Source organism: Ambystoma mexicanum, chromosome 1p, assembly GCF_040938575.1.
Source record: "Ambystoma mexicanum isolate Mex_15411 chromosome 1p, UKY_AmexF1_1, whole genome shotgun sequence".
Classification (NCBI taxonomy): Eukaryota; Metazoa; Chordata; class Amphibia; order Caudata; family Ambystomatidae; genus Ambystoma; species Ambystoma mexicanum.
In genome coordinates, this window is record NC_090921.1 from 1,220,147,491 (window position 1) to 1,220,156,967 (window position 9,477).

The window sequence follows — 9,477 nt, forward strand, 5'->3', positions numbered from 1 at the left end:
GCGTGATATATATGATATGATAAATTGTACACAAGTGTTTCTAGGCGTGACAAGACAGGGAAAGGAGGACAAAACAACAATCTTACTAGGCCTTGTGTCATTCAGATAACACAAGTGCAGGGGGATGGGGTGAGAAGTCCCAGGGTGTTAGGGGCAAAGGGGAGAGTGCAAAGTAACTTGTAAGTGCTGCCGGGAGGTGGCTCATAGGTGCAGGGAATCAGGGGACTGTAGGGTTGAAGATACAGTCCTTTAAGTGGTTGGGAGGACCGGAGGCAGTGCAAGGACAAATGGTTGTGCAGGAGCATGGTCCCATAAGTTCAGTGGATGTACAGGTAACCAGTGTACGCATCAGACAGGGATATCAGCATGGGAGAGGGAGAGAGAAAGCTGAAGCAACAAGGAAGGTCTTGAGTTTCTCTCGGAACCTTAGGTGGTCCTGTTCAAGTTTGAGAGAGGCCCCAGCTAAGGATCGAGATCTACCCCCCCCCACTCGCTGCCTGGAGAAGCGCCTGACCCTCAGAGAGTTAGAGGTGGATGAGCGAAGGGCTGGAGAAGGAAGATGCTTAGGAAGAGAAAGTTGGATTTAGTGTGGTCCCCGGACCCAGAAAGCCTTGTGGATGATGCAGAGGGTCTTGAATTTGATCCTCGCAGCCACGGAGATATTTCATCACTGGTAAGATGTGCTCCCTGGGGTTCAGGCCAAGGACGAGTCTCGCAGTCCTGTTCTGGATAAGTTGTAAAGGGTGAAGAGTAGACACAGTCAGTTTGAGAAAGAGGCTGTTGCATTAATCCAGCCAAGAGGGGAGCAGGGCTCTGGAGACAGAGAGCTTCTGGGGAAAAGTAAAAAAAGGAAGAATACCTCTGAGGAGGTGCAGCTGATAATGTGACTTCCTAGAGACATCTGTGATGTGAGGAGAGAAGGAGAGGGTGGAGTTGAATATGACCCTAATGCTCTTAGCCTCATAGGAAGTAGCAGGAAGAGGGCCCAGGGTGGGCGGCTAGAGTGAGAGAGGGAAGGCGGGACCAGGTGTCTCAATGAAGAGGATCTTAGTCTTACTGGCATTAAGGCAGAATTCATTGAAGGCAAGCCATTCCTGAATTGCGGACAAACAGTCTGGTATGCGAGAAGGAGCAGAAGGGGCTGAGGGGAGCCTGAAGGATAGCTGAGTGTCATCCGCATAACACTGAAAGTTAGAGCAGAAGGTAGACATGCAATGAGCCATGTAGTGGTTAAAGAGCCAGAGCGAGAGGTTAGATCCCTGATGAACACAACAAGTAGACAGAGAGAGATAGAAGAGAGGAACGACCCAAGTTGAACCTGGGAGAGTCGATCAGGGAGAAAGGAGGTCAACCAGTCAAGGGCCTGACTAGAGATGCCCAGGTTGTCATGGAGACGATTGAGCAGAATGGTGAGGTTGACAGTGTTGAAAGCAGAGGATATATCAAGGCAAAGCAGGACAGAAGAATGGTTAGAGTTAAGATTGGAGAGCAAGTCTTCACAGGTGTTCAGTAGAGCAGTTTCAATGCTTATGGCGGCTTTGAAGCTAGGCTAGTGGTCCTGGAGACAACCAACAGATTCAGTATGTAGATTAAGCTGGGAGATGCCAGCTTTTCCAGAGGTTTGCCCAGGAAAGGAGTGATGGAAATAAGGTGATAGTTTGCCAGAGATTAAGGATCGGCAAAGGGCTTCTTAAGAAGGGGGTGAACAAGGGAGTGCTTAAGGGGGAGGGGAAGGTTCCAGTGGCAAAAGAATGATTACAGAAATTGGTCAAGGCTGGAGCAAGGGTGTCAATGTGGTCAATAATGGTTCTGGAGGAGCAGGGGAGCACCTTTGACTAGACCTTCATAGATCAGACTTGTCTAGAAACATTGTCGGAAGTGAACAGGAGGAAGGAGGAGATGGGAAGAGGAGAAGCGGCTTCGGAGGGGCCTGGAATGGTAGTGAGAGGGGAAGAGGAGGAAGAGGAAGAGAGAGGATGTCCAGAGTTTTAGTGGTGAAATTAGATGCCAAAGCCGTGCAAGGGCCTCGAGGGAACAGGAGAGGTAGAGACTGCAGCAGGATTAGTCAGCTCCTTGCAGATTTTTAAAAGTTTGACCGGGTTGTGAGAGGCCTCCCAGACACATGCTTGGATGTAGGCTCTCTTCTTGGAGAGGACAGATAGTCTGTATCACCTTTGGAGCAGGCGGCAGGCCAGTTTGTCAGAGGATGCGCTTGAGGCCATCCACTTCCTTTCAGCCACCCTACATTTGCACTTAATGGTGGCAAGATCAGAATCATACCGAGAGTTGCACTTGGATGTGGGCTTCAAACTGATCCTTACGACAGGGGCAAGGACATTAAGAGTGTTAGAGATAAAGAGATGAAGGTTAGAGAGGGCTGTGTTAGAGTGTGAGTCAGCTAAAGGTGTAGGAGAAGGAGACAAAGTAGGTGCGAAAGCCTCCACTGACACACGCCTGATGGGCCAGATGACTGAGAAGTTGGGGGGCAGTACTGGGGTCAGCTTAACCTGAGGGGCAGAGAGCAAAAGGTGAAAGGAGACAAAGAAAGTGGTCTGTCCAAGAGAGAGGAGTGTTGAGAGGGTTCGAGAGGGGGAGGTCTGACGAGATGAGAACATCCAGGGTGTGCCCTGCGGAGTGAGTCGGCCAGAGGGTAGAATAGATAGAGAGATGGAGTCGCAGAGGTTGTGAAAGAGCCCAAAGTAGGGGCTTCTCACATCCAAGTGGATGTTAAGGTCTCTGAGGAGAAGTTGTGAGGTAGAGGCAAGGAGGGAGGAGGTGAGGTCGGCCCACTTGGAGATGAAGAGGGCGGCCTTTAGATGGTGGCCACAGTGACAGAGAGGCCAGGCAGTCAAAGGAGGAGTAGGCCTTCGTAGGAATGACAGAAGCAGGTATCCACTCCGGGAATATCAGGGCTACTCCACCTCCAGGCCGGTTGGTTCAGGGTTTGGAGAGGATCTTGTAGCCATCAGAGAGGATAGTGTCAACACTCCTGACAGAGCTGGTCATGAACAGAGACCGAGGACATCCAAATCATGCTCTTCAAGGAGATGGCATATGTCCAGTATTTGACAGTGGAGTGAGAGTTAAGAGTAGCAACATGGAACAGATTGCCATCTTTGCAAGACTTCCGTGGAGGGGTACAGGCATGAGACACACCCTGCGGAAGTATTATAGGTGCACCACAATGGGTGTAGGCAGAAGGATGAGAAGCAGGGTAGTCAAAGAGGAAGAAGAGAGTGCTGGAGAGGTGGTGGAGGGAGGAGAAGGCAGAGAGGCCAGAGAAGCAGGGGAGGGTGCCGGAGAGGTGGCAGAGGGAGAAGAAGGCACTGCGGCCAGAGAAGCAGCAGAGGGTGCCAGAGAAGTGGCAGAGGAATGAGGCTGCAGAGCGGCCGAAGAAGCAGCAGAGGGTGCCAGAGAAGTGGTGAAGGACGGAGGCTGCAGAGGAGCCAGAGAGGGGTAGATCGCAGTAGCAGGAGAGGAAAGGAAGTTGATAAGACATGGGAAGCATCTATCGAAAAGGAGGAAAATGGCCTGAGTGTCAGTCTAGAAAAACTAGACACCCCTCAAATGGAAGGTAATGCATGATAATTGGTTGGCCGAAGACCAACTGCCTCATTTAAACTGTTAAGAATATATGCTCATTAGTCAATATGTTGCTATTAGTTCAACTAGAGTGCGGCCATTTTAAGATGACCAGAATCGCCATTTTGTTTTCTCTCTCTGCTCTCTCTAACGTTGCCACCTTGCCTCATGTAAAACTGCTTTGCTGTAGTTATTATTCCGCTTCAATAGTCCAAGGTTACTAAAGACATGTTGAAAGATTACGCTGGAGAGCCAGACAGAAATGCCTGGTTCCCTCCCTCACATATCCTTGAAGGCAAGGAGCAAGGCATTTTAATCAGTACACGGATGCCAGCGAGTCTCCTTAAAAGAATAGCAATGTACAAAACTAATATTAATAGGTTTGAATTATGCTCTTCTTATGGACCCCCTTTCTGAGCACTGTGAGGCCCCAGAGAGCAAGCTGACCTCTAGAGCGTGAATCGAAACCAGGAGTTAGTGAGGCCTGGAATGTGCCAGTCCCCTACGCGCAGCTTGCCAATGAAAACAGAAGCCCTGTGTTCTCTCAAATAAAGAATGGTGTCTGTAAATTCGAGATTGCAAACTGTTACTAAATATAGTGGTCTGAGGTGTCATATTCATCACCATGGTCAATTATTGCCTCCAATTCAAAGGGAATAAATTGGGGGCGGCATCGAATGTGTCATTACTGATTATAAAATGCTCATTTTGTATATATGTAACTGATGTACAATTTTCGCTCTCTTGCGTCCTCCGAGGTCTGTTAGACACACGTCGCGGGGCATGGGACCATTTGGCCAACTGGGACTATTTGTTTTGCAATAAACCCTAGATTTTGGGAATACAACCTCGTGTCTGGTGTATCAGTTTGTGTGTGGTGATTGTGCCTTGTTTCCACATCCGAGGGTCCCTCAGGGGCCCCTTCAAGATGGCGCCCAAATAGGGACCCTCCCCCACTTGTTCCATTGTGTACGTTGCAAAAGAAGGAAGGCGGTAAGAACGGCGAGGACGGGAGCGATCAAGCCGCAATCAAGAGGTGTTCAGGGCGCCCTGCATAAGTGATGAGATTCCTTGCTGCAGATCTGCACACAGTTGATCCCTGATCGACGTCCCCAGCCAGCAAAAAAGGAGGCGAGGGTCCCGAAATGAGGCCGAGCCAAGATACGCAGACACAACGTCATTGGTTGCGTCAGTATACGGACAAATTGTGTCTTGAAAAGACAAATTGACTAATCAGGTGAGTCGTACCCCAATTCGTAAGTGATCCTGATATTGGTTGAGAGTTGATTTTGCAAAATCAAACACCCAGAGTAAGTTTGACTAGTCAAGGGTAAGGTTAAAACATGCCTGGGGTATTGTCCACCTTAGCAGGGTTTTTACGCTGCGGCGAACAATCTTTGGGAACTGGCCACGTCGCGCCTCCAGGGTGAACGCTGGCTTATGATATGTATGTGAAGTATGGTGTGGGAGCAATAATGTTTTGTGAAATTTGCCTAAGCAAACCAGAAAGCAGGAAGATCTTCGGTGGCCGAGTAATGGTAGTTTTGAGATGGATCGGATAGATAACCTGGAAAAGGTTTTGATAAGTAAGAAAGCACGCCCTGCGGCACTTGATATTCTTAGGGACTGGAGGTGGGAAGCAATGCTCCTATCTAGAAGGAGAGAGAAACATGCGCGCAGGCATAAGTCAAAAGCGGAGAAAGCTGAGGAAAAGGAGGAGGAGGAGTGGAGTAATAGTTTAAGGAAGGCAAATAGACGCGACCAATTGAATATTGAAAAAATATATCCACAAAGAGAGCTACACTCATCAGACGAATTAATAAACAAAATATTAACTGAAACAAAACAAGGCCCGAGGGGAGAGACTAAAATGACTACGTCAGTAGCTGCCGCTCAACCCCCTCCCGTTGCTCAGCCCCTCCCAACTCCAGCACAGCCACAGGCTGCATCAGTAATTGCACTGCCCACTAGTCAGACAGCCCTGAATGTTTCGCAATTACCACAACCCCAACAGACATCTTCCACTCTCACTGCCCCCTCCGTACCTCCCAGCCAAGAGGGTGCTTCTGTCCCGACTGCCCCCCATGAGCGAGTCTGAACAAAGTGAATGTATGAGAGTGACCCGTTCGCGATCAGCAAGGAGAGGAAGCGTGAACTGCAAGAACAGGCGGAAAGTTATATAGACGAGAATGATGGGGCATCCACGCTAGCGTCACTGTATGACTTCAGAAGGAACAATGAAAGACAGGTATTGTTGGAATACATATTTGTCGGCACAATGGAAAAAGTTGATTGGGAAGTTACCACCGCAACGATTGTTGGATTTGAATGCACTAGCCCATTGTAGAGGGAGAGATGAAGAAATAAAAGAACATGTGAGCAGACTGTTTGAACTTAATAATGAACTTGATGAGGAATATTCCAAAGTATTTGCTACACCAGGGTATCGGGGGAAGGATATTGAGAGAGGTAGGAAGAACGCAGCGGGACCTTATATGCAGAAATCTTCACTGCCACCAGGTCAGGTTAGTGGTGTATTAAAAGTATTCACACATGAAGCGTTAAAGTGGATTTCAGATCCTAGTATTCTCACAATGGAAATCCACAGAATATTTGATGAATATTCTTTACCGATGAAAAGGAAAGCACTGCAGACGATGGTTGAATATCTGATAAACGGAGATATAAGCGAGGAGAAAGCCAGCCCCCCCCCCGAGACAATATCGTATATAAAAGGGCAATGGAACGAGGGACGGGAGAAACAGCCTTATATTTCGATCTAGGGATATTGTTGCATATGAGAGAAGAGGGAGGAACAGTGAGTGTGGCATTCCCCATGAGAGAAGTGCCCCGTACCAAAGATATAGAGACTCCCGCGGTAGGCACTACGCCAGCTCAGATAATTCCAGCAAATTATACAGCCCAATATGTGCACGTTCCCTTCTCTAGACAGGAAGTGAATAATATAAAACAAACGATCCCTGACATACGAAAAATCCATCGGGTTTCTATAAAGAAGTATTTATTGCAATCCTCAGTGTTCACTTTGAGTGATATAGATCTAATATTCCCTGTAAATCTGCCAGCGGACATATGGAAACGAATAAGGAAGGTAGATGATGAGACAGCCTATGGTGCCACTTGGGCAAATTTAATACAGGAAGATAAAGATAAAGGTAAAGGAGTGGATGCGAAGCCAGGGCCGAATATGATAGCATTACCGGCACAAATAGTACAAAAATTGAAAATAATTGTCCCAGAGTAAAGAATTCAATGGGACAAATTGACTGCGTCTGTTCAAGGTAAGGACGAGCTGGCTACAGACTATTTTAACAGATTCGAAGAGGTATTTACAGATTTCAGCGGGCAGGATGTAAGCACGGAAGCGGGGAAAAGGTTATTTGTTGATAAATATGTGAGAGGATTAATACTCCCGATTCAAAATGTAATAATGTAATGTAATAATGACATCAGAAAGTGCATGGCAAGCAAAAAAGTTAGGAGAAGTATTACACATGGTCCAATATTACGACATAGAGTGAATACCGAGAAAGAAAGAGAAGCGAAGGATAGAACAAATTTGAAAACAAGGGTGTTACTCCAGCAAGTATCGGGACACAACAGGGGAAGGGGAAATGCACAGGGCAGGAATCATTTGAACATGGATGGAGGGCCTTTGGGATTAAATCAATGTGCGTATTGGAGAGAGGAGGGCGCTGGCGAGCGCAATGCGCAATATCCACATCTGCAAAATAGAGGCGGGTATGGTCAGAGAAGGGCTCACAGAGGGCAGCCAGGAACAAATGGCCACAGCAGAAACCATATGCAGCAGCACCAGAATAATCAAGGGAATGGTGCCCAAAATCAAGGACAGGCTCCGATTCAAACTACTTTTACCCAGAGTCAAAATCAGTCAAAAAAAATCAGCAGGGTATACAAAATGGAAATAGAGGAAGAGGCGGGAACTTTTTTGATACTCAATCAGGTGCACATTACAATAATAGCAGTGACTACACTTCGGATGATGTGTTGTTACCGCAATAGGACAGCCCACAACAGGGGTCAGAACCAGTGTCTATTCCCGTGAATCAGAAAGGACCCTACGTAGAGATGAAAGTCGGGAATGAAGAGCATAGATTCCTCGTAGATACGCGGGCACAGAAGTGCTCGATAGACCATCACTTGGTTCCAGATATACCTCTGTCAGGGCGGGCAAATATCTCAGTAGGGTTCGCAGGTACCCCAGTAATAAATTCCGAGTCCAAATCAGTAGCAGTGACAATAGGGCCTTTTACTGAACATTGTCCATTTCTTTTAACAGAGAATTGTGGGGAAAATCTCCTGGGATTTAATTTATTGAAACAACTAAGCGCATTTATCCACTGTACACCAGATCTGGTATTCTTGACGATTTCTCCTCAGAATATACCAACATCTGAATTTGTGACTAAACCTTTAACAGGGGTATTGAGTAAGGTGCCAACTTGTATTTGGGCAATGAATGACATTGATTTAAAATTGTTTTAAAAGAAGGAGTAACGTTACCGCGCATCCTGCAGTATAAAATTTCAGCAGAAGGAGAGAAAGGATTGAAAAGTATTGTTTCTGATTTGGTGAAATTGGGAGTGATTGAAGAGATTGCAGGCAGCACATGCAACAGCCCCATGCTTCCAGTGTATAAGAAAGGGGGTAATGAAGTACCGTACCATTTCATAATTGATTTACACGCATTAAACAGATTAGTAGATCCCCAATACCCATTAGTTCCAGATGTTACCACAATTTTGACAATGATTCCTGCTTCAGCAGAATACTTTAGTGTTATTGATTTGAAGAATGCCTTCTTTAGCATTCCAGTACACAAGGAAAGCAGATATTTGTTCGCCGTCACGTTAGGAGGGCGATCATTCACAATCACAAGCATTCCACAAGGCTACACTGAAAGTCTGAGTATATACAGTGGAGCATTAAAAGAACAGCTAGACGTGTTAGAACTTCCGACAGGTTGTGTATTGCTCCAGTACATTGACAATCTATTAATTGCTGCTGACACGGAAGAGATTTGTAAAAAAGGTACTGTCTTGTTATTGACTCATCTACCTGCGCATGGCCATAAAGCGAGCCTAAAGAAATGTCAGTATTGTCAGAAGGAGGTAGCTTATTTGGGTTACCTACTCTCAAAAGAAGGGAGAAGACTAATGCAGGAGAGAATAGAGAGCATTTCTGGTATACCTATTCCAAAGACACAGAAAGGAGTTAGAGCCATAATTGGCATGGCTTCTTATTGTGGTCAGTGGATTATGAATTTTGCATTAATTGTAAAGCCAATGGTGGAGTTGACAAAGAAGTGATGCCGTTACAGTGGAATGAAGAATGTCAGAAAGCATTTGATTTGCTTAAAACTGGGCTGTTCTGCTCCAGTTTTGGGCACAGCAAATTATAAAAAAGTTTTTAGGTTGTTTGTGCATGAGAATGAAGGCTGCGCATTATCTATTTTAGCGCAGGAACAAGGTGGATGAAATAGGCCGTGCGGTTATTTTTCTTTTGCGCTGGACCCTGTAGCATGTGCACTACCGCAATGTTTGCGAGCTGTTGCAGCGGCTGCTGCGTCAGTAAAACAAACAGAAGGGATGGTGTTGGGGCACACTTTAATTTTAATGGTGCCACATGCCATAGACGCACTACTCAATAGAACGCAGACGCAACGCCTCACCTCTGCTAGATTAACTAGATATGAAATAGTTTTGTTCGCACCTCACATTCAAATTATGAGGTGTAGCGCTTTGACCCCAGCAGAATTGATGCCAATGCCCGAGGAAGACATTGTTGGAAATGAATCACCCCCCATGATTGTTTAATGGATACTGAGGAAGAAACAAAAGGGAGAATTGATTT